Source organism: Poecilia reticulata, chromosome 18 (assembly GCF_904066995.2).
Source record: "Poecilia reticulata chromosome 18, P_reticulata-male-v2, whole genome shotgun sequence".
Lineage (NCBI taxonomy): Eukaryota > Metazoa > Chordata > Actinopteri > Cyprinodontiformes > Poeciliidae > Poecilia > Poecilia reticulata.
In genome coordinates, this window is record NC_088847.1 from 14,074,469 (window position 1) to 14,094,897 (window position 20,429).

The following is a 20,429-nucleotide window of genomic DNA, read 5'->3' on the forward strand; positions in this document are numbered from 1 at the left end:
TTTGCAACTTCTCTCCCATTTTGTTACGAGATCGCGAATTTGCTGTAAGGTAATGACATAATTCTAATATACTATTACTAATATTTCTAGTATAACAAGTACCATCAACTAATGATTACAATAAAGTCTTATATGCAGCACTCTCCATGACTAATTCATTATGAACTGAAAGTCATGTGTGTCATTTAGATTTTAGGTTCTTTTAGTGTTTGTACGAAACAAAGTAAGGTTTCTGAGAAAAGAAATGAATGAACTCTTGGTTCAAAATCCTGACAGTAAAATGTCATTTTCGACATGAAATGCAACACCTGACATAAAATCACACAAAGATAAAGTCTGGTGAATATTATTTGATCTTTGAAAAATAGACTAACAAGACACATAACTAGTCAGTGAACACACAAATGTGATCAGTCCACTAGCAGACAGGAGACTCCCACTTACAAGAAATTAAGTAATTAGTGCTGGCGCTGTATCACATAACGCCAACAATCTTTCTTTGCAAATGACTGCAGCTTTATGCAAACTTACATTTCAATTAGTGGAATTACGATAAAGACTTCCCAGTGGCTGTAAATCAGTGTCACCTCTGCTGCATTTATGTCCCTCATCTTACACAGAAATATAACTGTGTGTTTTCTGCAAAGAGGAAACAGTTTTAAGCCATTATTCCTTTAGACAGCACAGTCAGTGTAAACGTGAATGTCAGTGAATGTTATTTAAAAAATATCAGTTAACATATTCTAACGTACATACCCTTCAACAAATATAAATATTATTGAAAAGCAATTTTTTTTTAGTAACTCAATTCATTTTGTGAAAGACTACATAGATTAAAAAGCCTTTATTCTTGTTAATTTTAATATATAGCTTTCAGCAAATGTAGCTTCATACAGTGGTGTGGGATAATATTCAATATATCTCACTCAGCATTTTCCACAAGCAAATATGACTCTTGGTCACCGTTTCTAAAACAGCCCAAGTTAATGCCCACACGAGTTCATTGAGAACATTCAAATTGTATACATATATATACACACTTGGATCATTGAATGCTTAGAGATGAACAACATCAATATCAATAGGACTCCCCCAAAAGTGGTGGAGAATGACCGAGCTAAGATCCTGTGGGACTTCCAGATCCAGACAGACAAGATGGTAATGGCGAACCAACCGGACATTGTGGTGGTGGATAAAGAACAGAGGAAAGCCGTTGTGGTGGATGTAGCAATACCAAGTGACTACAACATCAGGAAAAAGGAGCATGAGAAATTGGAGAAATACCAGGGCCTCAGGGAGGAACTGGAAAAGACCTGGTGCCTGTGGTCATCGGGGCCCTTGGGGCAGTCACCCCCAAACTGGAGCAGTGGCTCAAACAGATCCCAGGAACAACATCAGACATCTCAGTCCAGAAATGTGCAGTTCTAGGCACAGCCAAGATACTGCGCTGAACCCTCAAGCTCCCAGGCCTCTGGTAGAGGACCCGAGCTCAGAGGATGAAACAGACCACCCGCGGAGGGTGAGAAGGGAATTTATATATATATATTTATAGATACACTCACATCACTGATGTATGTATTGATGAATTCCCTCTATCGTTGACGTCCACGCTCCAGTCCGGTAGGTGGCGGTATGTACACCCTAAGTTGTTTTGCCACCCGCCAATAAAACACAAAAACACACAGAAGAAGAAGAACTTAATGAGTTTCCCCGAGACAGTTTATGAGTAATTTTTGCCTTATCAGCCAACACTAAGGAAAAGACGACAGGCAAGAAAATTCTCCAACTTGCCTGCATCAGGTCTGTAAGGTTGTTTGCGGGAAACAACGAAGAAATCAATGTTAAAGCCCAAGTCTTTCGCAGCTAGAGGAAGAATGATGAGGGGGATAGTCTCAGTGGATGTGAACGCTGTCTGAAGCAGTTTGCACGTACAAAACAGGTGAGTAATGACTTAAATACCAGTTTCTGAAAATCTGCCTTTAGAAATTGCTAAAAAATGTACATAATAAAAACGCGCTTAAATGATAGTACAGCAGTTACTGCATCATGTTCTCATGCTGCCATAGAGCTACCATTGGAACTTACACACATAAAATCAAGCATAACTACTACCTTTACTTATTGATATTTGATTTGACTATCAATATGTGTCATTATGACAAATATATATATAAAAAAAGGGATGTTTACCAGTTACCTTCGTGCAGACGAACACGTGGTAGTTGGTCTACCACAGTTATATTCAACTGGACATGAGTTCGGCTACAGGCCCTTCATCCATTGCTTGCATTAATCCAGACACTGTTTGGATGTTGGACATGTAATAAATTGTATTTCGTCCTCTACATAATCTTGGTAACGACTCTTGTATGTTCCCCACTGACAAAATTAGTTCATGATTTCCTATTATTTCCCTGTATCACTGCAGCTCGTGATGATGAACCGCGTCAGGTTCGGCTCCTCATCAAGGGCGTGTACTTCGGGACAATTTGCGACCGGCGATTGGTAAAGTTTCTGACAATCCCCTAGAATGATTGACAGGCGGCATCATGTCAATTCCTGGACGTTGTGAGGGCAACGATCGATAACTGAGTTTCTCATAGTGGATAATATGTTAAGTACGATATTAGAACCACATTTAATCACTTTTTTAAAATTCCTCCGTTAGCTCCAAGCCTTATTATTCTAGTAGAGAGATGCTGTTCCATTGCATGGTCTCCAAGAAAAGCATGAGCCAATTTGACCTTACCTGTTCGGCACCACGTCAAGGAAAGAGTGATTGTTTTGAGCAAATAACTTATCTGCCAGTTGCGCCCAAAACAGTTTTCTCTCAATTTTATGCATTTGCAGTCAATGGAGAGTTGGCGCCCCCTGGCTGCAGCTTAGGAAACAGAGAGTATTTTACCTGCTTTGTGTTGGACTTGCATGGCAGTTTATACTCATTACAATGTAGATCATTTCCTGTATTTGATTGATTGAGAGGTGGCCACTGAAGAAAGTAATTAAAAATCACCAAATATCAATAATTTGAGATCTACTAAGGAAATCCTATTTCCCAAACTCATCGCTTACCATTTAACCTTCTCAGTAAAAAAAATGTTGCTGTTAAGCAGCCCGGTAAACAAAATAAATTATTTTAAAAAAGTCATAAAATCAAGCAAGTAAAAGGTAGAAAACATTAGAGGGACAAAAGTTAAAAATAGGAAGCTTTGTACCAGTTAAATCCAAAATAACATATTAGAAAGATTTAATAAAAACCATGAGGAATTAGTCAGATTTTCTCGCTTATGTCCTTCAGCAAACTTCTTTTTTGTCATTTAAAAAAAAATATTTTTACTGACCTTGTAAAGCAGTCTCATTTGGCCCTTTAAAATCCCCCATAGCTGCAAAGAGCTTTTAATTTCTAAAACGGCTCAACGTCAAGTTCATTTCAGTTTGCTCGTTAGGCAGAAGCGGTTTCATAATGGTACGTGAGAGCACAGCTCCTCCAGAGGGTGATAATAAGCCACTTCCTTTGTTACAGAGCCTGAACAAACTTGCTCATGAGGCAACGATAATCTGAGCAGTCGAGCGCAAGTGTGTACAGAATCCCACCAAGCGTTTTCATAGAGAACCCGTCAGCTGAGACGGGAGCGAACCCACTGGGGTTAAGGTGATACCACGTAATAGTGCTGGGATATATAACCACAGCATGAGATAAATACAGTACATCAGATATTTATCTGTGGAAGTCAATTGGTTCAAAAGGTAACAGGATGACCACAGGTTTACCAGCTAATGGATTTTTGACGTGTGAAGCTTTCTGGTGTTTGATTTTATCTTTATCTTGTTTGGGGTTTCTGTGGATGACAGTCAAAGGTTTTTTTTTTTATTTTATTTTTTAATCCGACCTCAGATGAGGAATCCTGTCTCTGTTTTCTTCTTGTTTCATCTCTTATGATGGATTTCTGCTATGGTCTACTAGCCTTACAACAGCAAATTACAGTGACAATCTGAGGCAGGACGGCATAGGTTTCATCTGTCCTGACTAGGCTGAAAAACATTTGCTGGACAGAAATATGACTGAGTGTGTATTTTATAGCGAACCAGATGAGTTTCAAACTATTTAACTACTGTTATCTGTTATGAGGAACCTTCTTGCCATTAAGCTGTTTTTCAATCAAAAGAAAACACCTGGTAGTCTGGATAGAATGGGTTCGACTGGGAACCAAAAGTGCAACATTTGTTAGTTTCAGCTGGTGTGGCTCGCTTTCACAGTTTTCAAATAAGGTCCAAAGATAAAAAAATTTTAAATTGTTGTACAAAGATATCAGTCAGGAGGCAGCAACAATTTAAAAGAATACTGAATAACAGTGGCATTGCAAGACTGGTTATGATTTACAAGTGACAAAAATCTCATGTTTTCAGCTGAAAACAAAATAGTTTTTCCTCTGAAGAAAACATCCAGGCCTGATAAAGTTGTCCTAAAACCCATTGGAAGAAATCTGAAGACGCCACACTACAACCTTTGAGCCACAACTTCGAAAGGTTTTGGACAAGAACAGCATCTGGGACATCAGCCACAGACCTGAAGTAAGACAATCTTGGTCAGGGCGTATATAGCAAAGAACTACATTCAAAACAAGGAGGAACATACTTTTGTTTTTGCAATTTTGTAAACTAAATAGTTTGTTTAATTCCAGCTTATTTAGAAAAGAAAAATCAATAGATGTTTCTTTCAAATTCCTTTCTGGCGGCAAAAGGTTATTGTCGGCTAGTGTCAACATACTTGGAGTCAGATCTCTCCTGAAAAAATCCTCCCCTTGTGAGCTGTTCTCAGCAACACACAGACTAGACACAGCCAAATTCACGGGCAGAATAAAACATAAAGCACCATTGAAATAAGTGTTCTTGATCTTAATGCACATTATTGCCGTGTCCCAGGGATGAAACACTTTAGAAGTCAGTCATGAAGAAGAGAAAGCCTTAGGGCTCTTAAGGCTGGGTACATGTTCGTGATGCGCCCAGCTACTTTAGCTGTCATGCAGCAATATATCTCAGAGCCTTTGCTGGGTGCACTGATGCTTGGCTTAAGCCATTTAGCAGCGCCCTGGTTAACTGAAACCGACAAAACTTCTGATTCCAGCCCGATCTTAGAATAACACCCCTGGCGGTTGTGAAGCTGTCTTTGCCCATTTCATCTGGCAAGCTCCCACAAGTGCATTTGAAGCTGACACAAATACAGAAGAAGATACTTTATGACGTTACCACATTTACCCCAACAATTACAAAACTGGCAGTTGCACGAGAACCTCCCCCGCCCCTCCCCAAAAAAACAGACAACCCCACAACAATTTTAGCCTTTCAGTTTGTAGAATAAAGGGCCAAATTAAAGCACGGTTTAAATGTCTTAAGTAAAATATGATGGCGTTCGGTCATTAAAGGCCAGAGGGCGCGCCGTAGGGGGGGAAACCTTGGATGATTTCCCTTTATCTACTCTGGAAACACACAGAACAACCACACTGGATGATGAGATGATTACAGCCGAGTAGCAGTGACACCATAGGGCATGATAAAAGTTAAATTTGCTTGTGACACTGTGCATTAAAGTGTGACACCAAAAGCTAATACCCCCATCACACTATTGTGTATCTGAGCTTTATTTCAGAGGTGTAAAAACACACGATGCCATAGAAAAACAATGTCTTTCTACTAATTTAACTTCAAGTTCTCAACGTGGGCAGTACCGCCCCCCCAGGGGGTATTCAGGGGGCGCTGGCGGACATTTTTACAAAAGGGGGACACTGGGATGCCTTTGGGGGGCGTTTGGTCGAAGTTAAACTTTACACCTTAAATCCACAACAATACCAGTTTAGACTTTGAGCAACTTGGTAAAACTGTATTGTGTAACATTAAATCATGCTTGGCTATAAGAAGCTCTTCTTCTATTCAGTGTTTGTAGCTTCATGGCGCAGCTCCGCATCAGTTCAGCGTTACACCGGCTGATGACGCTGCTGTGATTCACTTTGTCTGGTATTTATGTAGGCTACATATGTTTTAGCAGTTCTGTGATCATGTCAAAGCAGCAATTTATATAAAAAAAGCTTTTATTTCCGTTTGAAAGCTGCCCGCTTCCATGGAATGACAACAGAAAATCGCTCTTATAAACATGCAATTACTAAAATCACCTCACTGTGTATCCCTCTAAAAAATGAACCCATTTAAATAAAGAAATCCCTCCATGGGTGATACTACGATAGAGAGCGTTCATTTTATAGCGCTAACATGGTCCGGTATGAAACGGGGGTGATGGAACAACACAGCACTTTTAAAATTTCAATAATCCGAATACCGAAATTGTTTCCGTTGTTTTAAAAGGTTTATATCAGCCTGCCTTTTCCCCATTGATATGCTTCCCGACCGCCCTGCACCTTAGGTAGTTAAAAAAAAAAAAAAAGACACGCACATTGCGCAAAACTCTGAAACAGGAGAAGCGGGACATAAAACGGAGCGACGAACTAGTTGTGAATTATGGCATAAAAACAGAGAATCCGACGCTGAACAGTGAAAAATCAACACATAATGTGAAACACATCATGTGTTGATTAGGCGGTGCAGCAGGTGATGAGTGAAGATTACTGATGGTCAATAAACGATAAAATAAATGTAGCAACAGGAGAGAAACTAAAGTGGACATGGCAATAAACCAAGAGAGGATAAAACTAGTTAAAGGAAACTAAATGGAAATGAATGAAGAACAAAATGCAAGAATAAACTAAGAAATTAAAGTAAATACGGAGGAATAAACTGGTATGGCAAGACATTTCAAGCAATAATTAATACACAGGACTGTATGGCAATAATAAACAGACACTATTTCCAGATAAAAGGTAAAATATTGTTGAAGTGCCATGGGCAGGGGCGCAACTACACATTATTCAGGTGGATGTGAAAACATAAATCGGCACCCCCCCCACGAAGGAGCGTAGAAACATACGTTCCCTCCCAACCCCCCCCTCCAGACGCCGGTACGTTTAGGGCAAAACTCGCTACATTTACCCCGTTATGTGCGCGAGGTGAAGGATCGTAAGGCGCGCTGAAGTGTACGGGAAAACATAATTGGTGCGTCAATTCAAAAACATCTACAATAATGATAGTAACATTAATGATAAAATAATTGTCAGTGCAAAGTAGCCTACAAATTCTTTGGTGGGGGGCGGTGAGGGACCTGGATAAAGGCTAGGGGGGCGCTGGCCCAAAAAAGGTTGAGAAACACTGCTCTAAAGTGTGATCACCTTGAACCCAGGACGCTTATCTTTATCTTGCCAAATAAGTTTGAGGTATCGGTACCACAGCTTCTATACAGCATGTATGCAAAGTACTGCAGTATTTACAAAATTGCAACTCAAATATCAAAGCAATGACTCAAAATAACATTGCTTGTTGTTGATGATGATGAGAAAAACAAACGTAATACTTACACATTTGTAAGTGTAATTGCTACACCCTATTACTTACCACACATACACAATTATATGCAAATACACTGCGTACTTGGTGACTATTTTCTAAAAAGAGGTATGACGAAGTACTTGGTCCCACCATTTAGCTCACAGATTCTGATTAATTTGAGTACAATTATTTGACCAAGTAAAAAAGTAAAATAAATCAAGACGATGACACAACAATAGAAGTAAAGTACCCAGGTTGAGCGGAGCAGAATGCTGTGAATCCCACACCTTAAATGTGATAAAATACGCTCTACAGAACCTGAGAGCACAGAAAGTGACGCACACACTTCAAAGAAGAGACGTGACCTCAGATTTTCTGACATTTCTGTCACTTCTGTAGACTTAGACTTGTGCTTTAACACATTCTTGTGAGTAAATCAGTATAAACGGGTGCTGTGGTGGCACAGGGCTTAAGCACAGCCCTTAGTCATTGACGCGGCTGTCGCAGGTTCGATTCCCGGCCTGGCGACCTTTACCGCATGTCTTTCCCCATCTCTTGTTACCAACTTTCCTGTCAATTAACTATCAAACAAAGGCCACTAGAGCCAATAAAACCTTAAAAAATAAAATCAGTATAAACGGCAAACTAGATGGAAAACTATAACAGCTACTTAGGGTTTCTAGAAAGGATGAGATTCCTTTAAAGACATTTTGGTCCGATGATGATTCCTGTTAAAAAAACACAAGACTCTGGAGAGAAAATATCATCTGTCTGTATCTTACCAAGAGTAGACTGCTCTTAAGTTTGATAAAGGAAATTTAAGATTTACTGGAAACCTGAACTATCAGCTAACCAAAAAAAAAAACCTGTCATCTTTCTGTTACTATGGTTACGTTGTGTTCACCATGTTCGGTTCTCTTGTACATCTCTCACATGTAACGTTACTGGTAATGGACAATGGGTCATTTTGTATAAATGCCTATCAGCTTTAAACGTTAAGTCACAGTGTTTTGATGTGTATGTGCCACTGATTCTTTATCAGTTTTGTGTTCAAATATAAAGTTCAGTTCGCATTTTACAGCACACATGTTTTAATATCATACCTTAAAATTACTTTTAACCAACATAGTTCATGTTGAGAAGAGGATATTATTGATCCAAGAATATCAGGTGACATTTTAAGGTAAAAGGAAGTCAATGAAACTCAGATTTTATATTTGTTTTTTTTTTTTGCCTTGAAGTACATGGAAATTGTTAGCCACATTACCTGAATTACAGTCAATGTAAAAAAGTAAAAAAAAAATCTTGCTTTGGAACCACTTGTACTATCTATTTCTTCTTGCTCTCAGCAGATATCAAATAACCTTGCAAACAAAGCTCCCGCACAATCTGTAACACAAATGCAGCTCAGAAAGGTCAGTGTTTCCATCACAGCACGCTCATGCTAACAAGTTAATTACACGTAGTCCTGCGCACATGAACTTTAAGCCTGTATTTATAGTCAAAGGAGCTCTGCGGTTAGGTGCACTGAGCTAATTATGTGATGAAAAATCTCCCGTGGCACGAGGGTAATTTTTCAGTGCTCTTTAAAGATAGTAGAGGATATGGCAGATAACTGCTTGAAGCCCTTGCGAGTCAGCAGCGGCCGAGCTAAATGTGGCAGCAAGTGTCAGGCCAAATCAATACACGCTTCCCAGGATTCCTTTGGTGCTATAATCCAGGCTGCAGTGGGCACTGACCCCGGGGAAGCCTGGGCTCTTGTTTTCTTGCCCTGGTTTCTTCAAAAGGAGCTGCACTTATGGATATGGCAGTACAGAGCATAAGCTAATTACTTAAAAAAATGGACAGGATTTGAGAGCTATAACCTGCTTAACTTATAGATAGAAACCTCAGTGTCCGACAGCGGCTCTGTGCAACTTTGAATCTCTCCAAAAGGTGTTCACATAAATTGGTCGCAACCTCGGCTTAAGAGGTTACAGAAGTTTTACCAGCTGTAATGAACTCTTAATGCGTCCAAAATGTGCGTGTCAAATACTCCCCTCGGTTATGGAGCTCTGGTGAACTATTTCACCTTAGCGGTTCACAATTCTCCCTGGCTTGAACTGCGATTTGCTGATTTTGCCGTGGTGGAGGGCCCCCGGTCTCTTCCAGCTGATTTCACTGATCCCATTAAGTCGTAATCTTCTATTATTTGCCTTAAAATAACGAGAGATAATCCTGGCATCGCGGTAATCAGCCGTGAAATTGAGGAATCTCTAACTGGATTTCACAGTGGCCAGTGCACACTGGAGCAGTGCAACAATTAAAATATTTGTGTAAAATTCACAATTCGCTAACCTACCCATCCCTTTACGGATCCATTTCTATCTATTCAACATTTTTATAAGTAGTTCCCAAAAGCATCTCCACAATTATTCAGCTCCCCTCCTCCAGTTGCTCTCCAGGACTAAGAGGGTTTCCAGAGCATCACGTCTCCCCCTGTAAGCCGCCCTCGCTTTCTTAACCCAGCAGCGAGTCATTAAAAATGTAAAATTATCGTCTCTAAAGTGGAACATGATTCAGTCCTGCGCTCAGGAGGCAGTGAAGCGCGAAGCTCGCATATGAAATGCATTTGGTCATCCCCCCCTGGCTAACGGGGAAGTAAAAGGTGCACTGAGTGTAACGAGAGCAGATTGCAGATTCTTTATTTAGGGAGTTATTGTAGACACGGAGTCGGGGGGGTGGGGGGGTGGATCCTTCCTGCTCGACTGAGGCTGTTGGTGGAGGGTGAAGGCTTTGATCTCGTGGGGAAACAGTCAGTTTTACTTGCTTAAAACATAAAATAAAATCAGCTCTGTAGAAATGTAAATACGTTAGAAATTTATGTTACTGATTCAACCGCTCAGAAAAAATAAAAGATTTTCTTTGCTCAGTTCATGTTTATGTTGCATGTAATAATATAGATAGATTACATTTCCATGTAAAATCACTGAGGTCTTTGACTCTCGAACCAGAAGTATTGCGTATTCAGATCGTACAAGTAGAAAGACGTCCTTGAAACAAAGACGATATTTTTTGTCGATGGGAATGGTGTCATATTCTCAATGCGCTCCCTTCAGTTACTTTATTAGCCTGGCGAGTACCACAATTAATTGTGGTTGTTTCTTGGTTTTACATTTGCTGTTTTCATCACTAAGAAGTTCTAATTCTTACGGTTGATCAAATCTCTAATTTGATCAGAGACTATGAACATAATTGCTTACTAATCCATGACTTCCTGTTTCAGTGTGGTATTAATATGACTCTTAGTTATAGTTATACCTCAACATTTCCTCAAAATGTTGCAAGTAACACAAATTTGCACTGATCTTCACAACTCCGATTAGGATAATAATAAATCAGTTAAACTTGCTCAGATCTACCCTAAGAGAAATAACTAAAACATTTAAAACAGCTGGAGCTGTGACAAAGAAAGCAGCAAACACGCAGGTGCCGTAATTGTTTTTGTGTGTGGGATTATTCAAACATGACTCCTCAGTACGTGCCACGTTCAGTCAAACAAACCCAACTTGTCATTTTAGCGTGATTCCCAGGGGTGGAGCTATGGGGGGGGCTTGGGGGACGGCGGCCCAGATGGGAGGCAGAATATGACGTAAAAGATTCAAGTCTATATCACGTCTGATGAGAGCTGGAGAAAGTGGGCCCTCTCCCATCGAGTATGGTGAATGTAGATTATAAATGGGGTCTCCCAGTAGATTATATAGTAGGCTGCCCCAGTCATTGACTCATGGTTGCTAAAAACTCTGATGGCATTTTTTGCCTTCAGCAGAAATTTACCTCTTCAAAATAAGTAAATATTCAACAAATGAGCTCTAAGTAAAGCCTGTAAAATATTATGTCATGATTGAATAAAATGTTATTTTAGTGTCTGTTCTAGTAGAATTGCATGTCTAGTATGAGTCTATTTCTTCACATCGTCAGTCTATGAACAATAAAGGTGTCATTATATTCTTCTTGGTATGTAAACTCATATTTACTCTACAAAAGTGTGTTTGTTTATGTGTAATATGCTGGACCAGAAGACAAAAGCAACCTTCACGCAAAGTATGATGGGCTCTGGAAATATAACATACAAACTCCAACTCTTGTAGATTTTAATATGCATGTCACAATATTTTGTAAGAAATAGTCGCTCTGTGTTAATATTCAACCAGACGCTTGTAAAATGTTTCTTTCAGAATCCAACCCGCTGATCTTCTTACTCTCTACTCACACTTTGTGTGGAAAGTTACTAAAAGTCCCCTCGTCTACAATAGTCATATTTATACCACACTGAAACAGGAAGTCATGGATTAGTAAGCAATTACGTTCATAGAGTCTCTGATCAAATTATAAATGTGATCAACCCTAAGAATTAGGACTTCTTAGTGATGCAAACAGCACATGTAAAACCAACAAACAACCACAATTAATTGTTGCAGTAGGATTTTTTTCCCCACTAAATAGACATTCTAAAAGTTTGGATCATTTAAAAAAATTTCTGCAGGGGATAATACTACTGTAATAAAAGATGAATTTACCGTTTTACTTACAGTATCACTAAACGTGGAGGATCCTGTGTATGTAGTCGAACATTATTGCATGTTCTGAAAGTTTAACTATGAACATTGTTTAGAAACTCTGTTAGCAGAAGACAACCCATCAGCCATGAAAGTATGAGGAGTGTATAATCTAGATTGGAAATCTGATTAATATGAACATTTCATCTTGAAATGTCAAAGCAAGAACTTGCAAATGCAACAAATAAGTTTTTAAGTTCAACTCGAGTCAATCTAAAGTTGGTAAATCAAAGTTAAGATAAACAAAGCCCATCTTAGTCCTCAATTTAAAATATTTCAACAATGCATGACCTTTACGACACTATTATGTTGCAGAAGACGTTCGGACCACAGTCCCTGAGAGTAAACACTCAACTTGAGTTCATCTCTGTCTTTGTCTTATTTAGTAAAAAGTTCTATTTGTGGCCTCTATAATTTCACAGCTTCCCAAATCTCCTACTGCGAAGCTTAAAGGGCACAAAACATTTCCTCTTCTTGTCATCATCAATCATAATTAGGCAACAATTTCTTCACCTTGGATCAATTTGTGCCATTGAGATCAAACAGCGGTGTTAACAGGCACCCGGGTTGCTCCGAAGTTAATCTGTATCATGTGTTATGAGCACTGATCTTTCACGGCGCAAGTCGGCTCGTGTGCTGTATCGTGTTTCGCCGCGGCTTTATCTCCCTGCAGCTAAAACGGAAAATGCACTCGTGTTTATTTTTCACATCCACTGATATCAGCTGAATAAGATGTCGAACACTATACAACACAGTCCAGAGCAAAACGGATCGTCACTGGTTTTTAGTCTGAGATATTTAAACCAGTAATTTTAATGCTGGGGTTCTGCGCTTCAGATTCTGCTAGAAAAAATTTTCTGCAAACCCTACCCGACCGTTGCCCAGTTTCTGTAAACTTTATTGAACTTGACCATAAAGTCAAGGTGCTTCAAGAGCACGATGGCGTTATACCTGGAAGGTGTAACCGTATAGTGTTGAGAAATAGTGTAAGAAACGGACGTCTCCAGATGAAAGCCCGAGAGCGGAGCATTGTTCCTTACATAATCTGTTTGTAGTTAGCAGGCGGCGGTTGTTTTTTACCCCCTTGTACTGTAGCTTAAGCACTTGTCACTTTAAACTAGAGTGATCTGAAATTTTGCTGGGTGATTGCAGAGAATGCTAATGCCCTCAGAGTTGTATCCTGTGGCCGTTTAGGCTCAAATCAAACCCAGAGAGACGCAAGAAGGAGCGGGGCTGCAGTGCTGTTCTCCCCCTAGGACGGCTGCTAATGAAATCCTTCAACAAGTTTCTTGAGATCACAGAGATGGGATCTTGAAAATCGGGTTATTTTTTTTTAATCATGAACTCTTAACCTTAAGAAAATCTATATTGCACAGATGGAAGGTTGATAACTTAAGGGCAAAAAAATCATGTTTTAGGAGTAAGATTCAGAAGTTTTTAGGAGATACTTTATTTTCTGTTTCGGGACTCGTATGAAAAGGATTTGAAGCTGGGTCTATATCTGAGAGCACAGGATTCAAATCAGTTGCAAACAAAACGAAAAGAAATGGATTAATAATACAAAGTTACAGCTAAGTTACTAACCTATTGATCAGAACTGAGCGCATTCTGATTTTGTTTTGGAGGCTCTGACAGCAGTTTTTGAAACTTGCATGTCGCTACCGTTTATCTTAAGAGCACAGGTAATATCACACTGAACGTGAGAGAACACTGCAGATATCCAGATATATGCTGATGACGCTGTTTTTATATTTAATAGTAAGGGCATGGCATCAGTTTGAGCACAAGTGCCTATTAACTTAGTCATAGTCTGAAATGCCACGTCTCAAGCTAAATGTACACTAAGCTCGTTTTTCCTGAACTTTGAATAACAGAAACAATTTAACTGACTTATGCTGTGAATATTTTCAAGCATTTGGTATCGTCATTTACGTAACAAGAAAGACACTAAAGGTGCTATTAGTCGATTAAAATCTTGGATTTGGAGCCCAAGATCAAATCATTGTCTTTTCTTGAGAAGCTGTAGGATTGGAGCTGACCTCCAGCTGCTTTTATTTCATATTAAAACTGAACTCCTTCTTAAAAAGGTTGAGAGAGGCACTCAAGAGAGATTACCTCCATTTCTAAATTTATTTAAATACATTTGAAATAATGGATTTTCTTTTTATGTACCGATTGGACCTATTAAGTGTTTTGTATTTGCGTTTTGAAGTAATAATACGATTTTTAATTTGTGTAACCAAAACCCCAACTGGGCACGGTCGCAGTAAACAACTTACGCCACAAATGTTGGCATCCAGTCCTTTATAACAGTTTGCTCACAAATAAAATGCAGCATTTAGTATTGGTCAGTAAATATTAATGAGTTTGGTTGATGTTTGCATAGCAGAGCTTGAGAATGTGGACGGCATCAGCTTGACAGTCTTTTACAGTAGGGTTAACACGTACAGCAGAAAACATTTGCATCGGCTCTCGGCGAAAAATCTGTCAGAGCAGCTTTGGTGTTTCACAGCTCAGAGGAAACGCGATACATTTTATGCACTTGATTGTCACGGGTTATCAGGATCACTGTAATTTCCAAAACTCTGCGACACACACTAGCAGTGAGATTATATTTCTTCCCGTCATAAAACAATTAAGAAAATCATTTTACCAAACAAACCTAGAATGTCCCTTTTTTTTCCCCCCCAGTAAATATTTTCATGATCTGTGCGTATTTCGCTATTAAACTCTCGTCGACGTGCATCTCACGTGCTTTTGGTGTTTTTTTTTCTTTCTGTGACTTTCTGCTTCTTTTCAAATGACGAACAACAGGTTTCTAATTTCCAAATGTGTGGGTGTTTAATGAGGCCTGAGACATTTTATTCTCCAGCTATAATGCCGTCCACAACATCGTGCACGGCTGAGTGTAATCACGCAACACTATCTGGCACAGACACTCTTTGGCAGCAACGAGGCAAAAACCTGCAGCCCAGAACTGCTCCACTTAAAGGAGGCTGATGTGAGCGGAGCAGACAGGCGAGAGTGGAGTTCCCTGCAGTCATGCAAAATGCAAGAGAGATATGACTTTATTACAGCTCCCTAATGGTGACATAACAATCTGTTCAGCCACTTCCCTTCCAATCTCCGAGCATTTTGAGAGAGCGCTTCAGACGACAGGATGGGAGAGAGGGGGACGGAATTGCGGATCGACTTGTTTTCTATTTATTTTTGCTTGTTCTAAATGTCATGTGTGCTGCATATAAGAAAAAAATATAAAATGCATACATAAATTATCTATGTACACTCACTGGGCACCCATTAAATGCACCTTTTTGTTGCTTGTTAATACAAAAAGTCTGATCAGCTGATCAACAAGGCAGCATCTCAAAGCTTCCAGGGATCGAAACGTGGTAAAGACGGCATTCAATGTAGCCTGGTTGTTGGTGCCAGGTGCGACCTGGCATTATTATTCTAGAATCTGCTGATTTAAAGGGATTTCCATGCACAACAATCTCTTGGGCTTACAGAGAGCGATCCAAAAAGAGATAAAATATCCGTAGAGCAGCAGAAGACCACACTGGATGCCACCACTGTCAGCTAAAATGAGGAAACTGGAGCTGTTGTTTGCACTGGCTCACTTAAAGGTGAATAATAACAGACTGGGAAGACATTGTCTGGTCCAGCTCCAGCTTTCAGGTGATAAGCTCAAAAGTTGGCACAAACAACATTAAACCATGCATCTTGTCTTCAGTTTGCTGAAGACAAGATGCATCGTGGAGGATTTATTTTCTTTGCCCACTTTGGATCCTTCACTGCCAAATGAGCATAATTTAAACATCACAGCTTACCTGAATATTGTTGCTGACTAAGTCCTTCTGTTCATGTCACAAGGGTGTGGTCTTCTCAAATGTTTTTTTTTTTTTTTTAGATGGAGGGGGCGTAATTACTCTGGAGATTTGCAGTAATTGTGCGATGCTAGCATCCCGACATGGGCCAAAATCTACAGCTATGGCAGGAAGAAGACCATTTTGAACATAAATGCGGGTCCAATTCTGAACAAACAAATTGATAAAGTTTCCTGTGACTGTATGTGGATTCAAAGCACGGATGTAAAGCAGAGGTTGGGTTCTCTTTTTTTGTGTTTAAGTTGTTTTTGGGTAAGTCTGGTCCCACAGGTTTTCTCTCTATAACCTTATATTTTGGTAAAATATTGAACAATTTAAGCATAAGCCAGTCACACAGTTGTAAAGATTTTATTCCATGATGTTTCGTTTAGTGAAAATGTTTTCTGAAGGGTGAAGTCTACAAAGTTTCTGTGTTCGGACCTAAGTTCAGAGAAATAGTTTTTCCATCGTGTCATTTCTGCAGCTTCGGTTCTTTTGGATCGGACTCTTCCTACCAACCAACCACACATCATTTCCTTCTCGTCCGGGGGACCTCTTGTACTCGCATTGACATTCAGTGAATGAATAAATATGACTGTAATATTAACTGTAACTGTGACTGCAGGAGGTCACCGAGTTATTTTGGTTTAATCCATAATTATAATCTGACATATTTCACTGACGTAAAATCAGAACCACAGTGATTGGGTGAAATGCATAAAATAGGGAAAATAATACAAAGTGAAATTGTTAAAATGATTTAAGCATTTTTATGTTTATTTAACTGTAATTGATCAAAAATACTCACAATCTTTATAGAAATGGAGGTAACTAACAGATATGAAATGGCAACGTGAACTGAACACATTAATCAGGAGCCCTCGTCATGCAGGACTTTGATTAAAAACAAAGGCTAAATACCTTGTTGCTGTTTGAGGGGTGTGAATATTTTTGCAAGGCACTGATAACATCTGTTCAAACTCATTCTGGTGATAAATACCGATGCTTTTCAGGGCAACGATAACTGTATGACCGCCGTTTGATGCAAGTCATGCATGTTTGATGACAAGCAATTTGCAACAATCTATTTGTGGATTTGGGAAATAAATAAAATAAACTCAGTTTTATCCTTTCCAGGGTTTGAGGAAGTTTAGATGTAAATAATGTATAGCTGAAAGCATCTCTCACTCTCTCCGAGCCGCATCTCCTCGTGAACACCAGGGGACATGGTGGCCATTAGGCACAGGTTTTTACCAGGAGTTGTTTGGTTTCAGAACAAACATCCTGTCAGTTCCCTTCACCTCTCACCTGTTTTTAAGAGCACTTTGCTCTGCAAACACAATTAAAGTGGAAAACTCCTTCGATGAACTCCTTTAGTTTTAATCTTCTGATAAAAACCCTTGTAACTTTGTGATGCTTGATAGACAGGCTTGACTCTTCTGTTTCTGCTGATCAGCTGTATTTTGTTGCCACTTCAAATCCAAGCTGATGAAAGTGTTTTACTTTAGTCGAATCTTTAATTTGTTTAGTCAAGATTAAATCCGTGCCCTGATACATTTCTGCCTGTGTTTAGTTTGTGCTCTCACTCCACATCCTCTCACCATTATTCATGTAAAGACTCTCTTAGCCTTTCCCAGCCCACCTGGGCCATGCTTAGATGTTTCTCTCTCTCACCTGTGTACAACTCTACATAACCTCTCTGCCAGATTATCAACAACCTTGTACCTGTAGATGTTTAGTGATCTTTTCTTGCTCCAATTTGTTTTCCACTTACAAATCAAGTCCAAGTTAATCTCACCTTGCCTACGAGAGACCTCGACCGCCTTTAGGGTATCTGGATATCGATCCGTCCTGTGATTCTTCGGCACCTATTCACTTACAATCCCTTTATTGCCATCTGCTTTTCTGGGTTTGACATTGCTTGTTTGTTGTCTGTGTATCTTGATTTTGGATCGGTACTTGCTTTAACTGCGAAGTCTCTCAGTGCTCTGAACTGTGTATTTGAAGTACGTCTCCTGCCTCTGTCGCTGACAGCTGTCATTGTCAGCTTCTGCTGCGCTATTGGAGTAGTCCCCTAAAGACTGAAGGGAAGTGCTGGAAAAGTCCCATGTGATCAAACTGTGCCAATCACCATCCTTTCTCTGACACCACCGTCTCTTTCCACAGCAGAGCCATGAGTTGTGTGCCTTGACTTCTCTTCAATAAATCAATTCTCCTTGCATGCGTTCTCCTGTGTAGGGCCTCTGGAAGAGTTCAAGCTCCACTTTGGTTCTTTCTTTGGGACCAGACAGCTCCAGAAAGCATCCATGTCAACCGATACTCATGCAGCTCCCTCCACAAAATGTCTCGAGAGACACGAATGAGCCTTTTCCAGATTCACAAAATACATAAATGCACATAAACCAGACAGCAAATCTCTCTGAGAGGACAGAGATCTGGTCCACTCTGCTCCTTCTGAAGCCAAGATTCAGAGAATAGTAGGAGCGTTTCAATTTCTCCAGCTTTAGAGACAGCAGGTAGCACTAGTTTTACTTTAAATAAGCAGCAGTCAGTAGTTGTTAATAACGGAAAGAAATATTTTACAGACTACATAAAATGTAATCTTTATCCGATATCTTAAGGTGTTATATTATCTGAGGTGATCAGGAGTTGTGACATCATTCATCTCAGCTAGTTGGCGGTCATGGTAACACGGGAGTGGATGACGTTTGACAGGCAGCATGTGCCTTTTGAACATCAGATCCCTCCAGCTGCTGTCACTATGGATCCTCTTGTTGGCAAGAAGGAAGCAGTCATCAAACGCCTTTAAGGGCACATCCATGGATGTCGCAGTTTGCTCTTTATTTTTGTCACTTAAATGTCTGCTTTCAATTTCATAGCATCCACGTGGCAAAGTGTCTGTCATGCAGCGGTTAACTAAGCGCTGTAGCCGCGCCATCTGTGTATCTCCGAGTCTCTGGGTTTGTTTCAGCTGAGTGGTTGAACCAAAATAGTTGAACTGTTACAAATTGTGTTACACTTGGGACTCTGATGAGAGCCAGAGAGCTGGTGAACGGGTCAGAGCTCTGGCACTGAGGCAGTGCTGCTGCATCACAGACTCCTACTTGGACAGAAACCAGTTATTAGTCTGTCTTTGGAAGAACAAGTGTGATAATTGTGAATGATTTTTCTTTGGTTGTTTTGCTTAATCAGAGACTTTTAGGGGATGAACGGGGAAGTTTCTTCAAACCTAAGGAAACATTTTTGATTTTTTCTTTTTTTTTTTGTGAATGTAAGAGTTCAAGGCTTTCTGATTCTGCTTCTTAAAATAAACAACTCTGCCTTAGCTATCAACCTTTGATAATGATTGCTGTATCAGAGTAAACACATGGATGCATCATCTATGTCTTGGAAGCACAGCTCCCAAAACTTCGTCATTGTTCATGCACGTTATTCACAGTGAATGATGGATTGTATTGGCTGCTGCAGCTCAACTCACAGTCGATTACATTTATGATCGCAACGTTAAAACTAAGCTCATGTGTCAAAGAAAAAAACTTTTCCTCTAAATGTTATCCACCCAAATTCACAGAAATTTGGAAGAAGCCAAATAGTGCTATCAAAACAAAATGAACAAGCTAGGATTAGCCTAGCCTAGCATTTCAGCTAACCGCTCCACATGAAAGCATTGTCAACAGGAGCGAGACATGAGCTTATTAAATACTGTAGTAGTTTTTTTTTTTATTAATAATTTTCTGAGCACCAGTAAATTTATTGTGGATAAATTCACAAAATACTCTATTACTGTGTTTGCGCTTTTCAGCAGATATTGTCAGCAGCTGTTAGTTAATGGCTCCCATCATCCTCTGGGTGCTGTGTGTAACAGCTGAACTGCATCGATGACACAAGCTGGTGAGGAGCCTCAGGTGTGTGTACCTGGCACCCCGCCACTCGGGCTATTAGCCCACAATCCAGTGATCTCTGCTCAGGGAGTAGTTGTCCTTTTTGCTGCATCAGCTGCAGCTCAGCCCGTGTTGTGCTGCTCAGTCACTGATTGTTCAGTGATATGTGTGTTTACAGATGATAAATTCCCAGCACTGAGCTGTTGTACTTGTAATTTCAGGCTGTCACACTGGATAAGCTGAGTGATGCACAGCTGCTCTGGCCTTAGGCAGAGCCAAACCAGAAGCACATGCTGATAATTCACAAGAAGAAGATGGGGGAAAAAAAATGTTTGAAGCATGAATTGTTGGAGCTCTGTGGTGGAAAAGTGTGTGGTCGTGTTATCGTCCTGTTGCTAATTGCCTAGAAGATTGGGGGTGTGGGGGGGATTCAACAGGAAATACACCAGCTGTCAATTAACCCTTTGATTCCAGTATTTCATTACAAATCTGCACTTTTTACGCATATTCAACACAAATAGTTCAGTTTTTAAATATAACTTTATGGCAAATTGACAATATTTGCACACACTACAAACACAAACTGACATTTTCAGTCACCTTTTCTGTTTAAAAACGGAATTTGCAGTAGGAATGTCTAAATATATACACAG

General features: G+C 39.8%; 1 long non-coding RNA gene across 1 annotated transcript in view; it reads left to right on the forward strand.

Moving 5' to 3' along the window:
* The first annotated feature begins 1,804 nt into the window (after positions 1 to 1,804).
* Positions 1,805 to 20,429, forward strand: part of LOC108167224 (uncharacterized) — a 74,408-nt gene continuing 55,783 nt past the window's right edge. The window contains exon 1 of the long non-coding RNA XR_001777593.2: positions 1,805 to 1,939. This is a non-coding gene — a long non-coding RNA (uncharacterized LOC108167224). The remainder of the gene's footprint in view (positions 1,940 to 20,429) is intronic.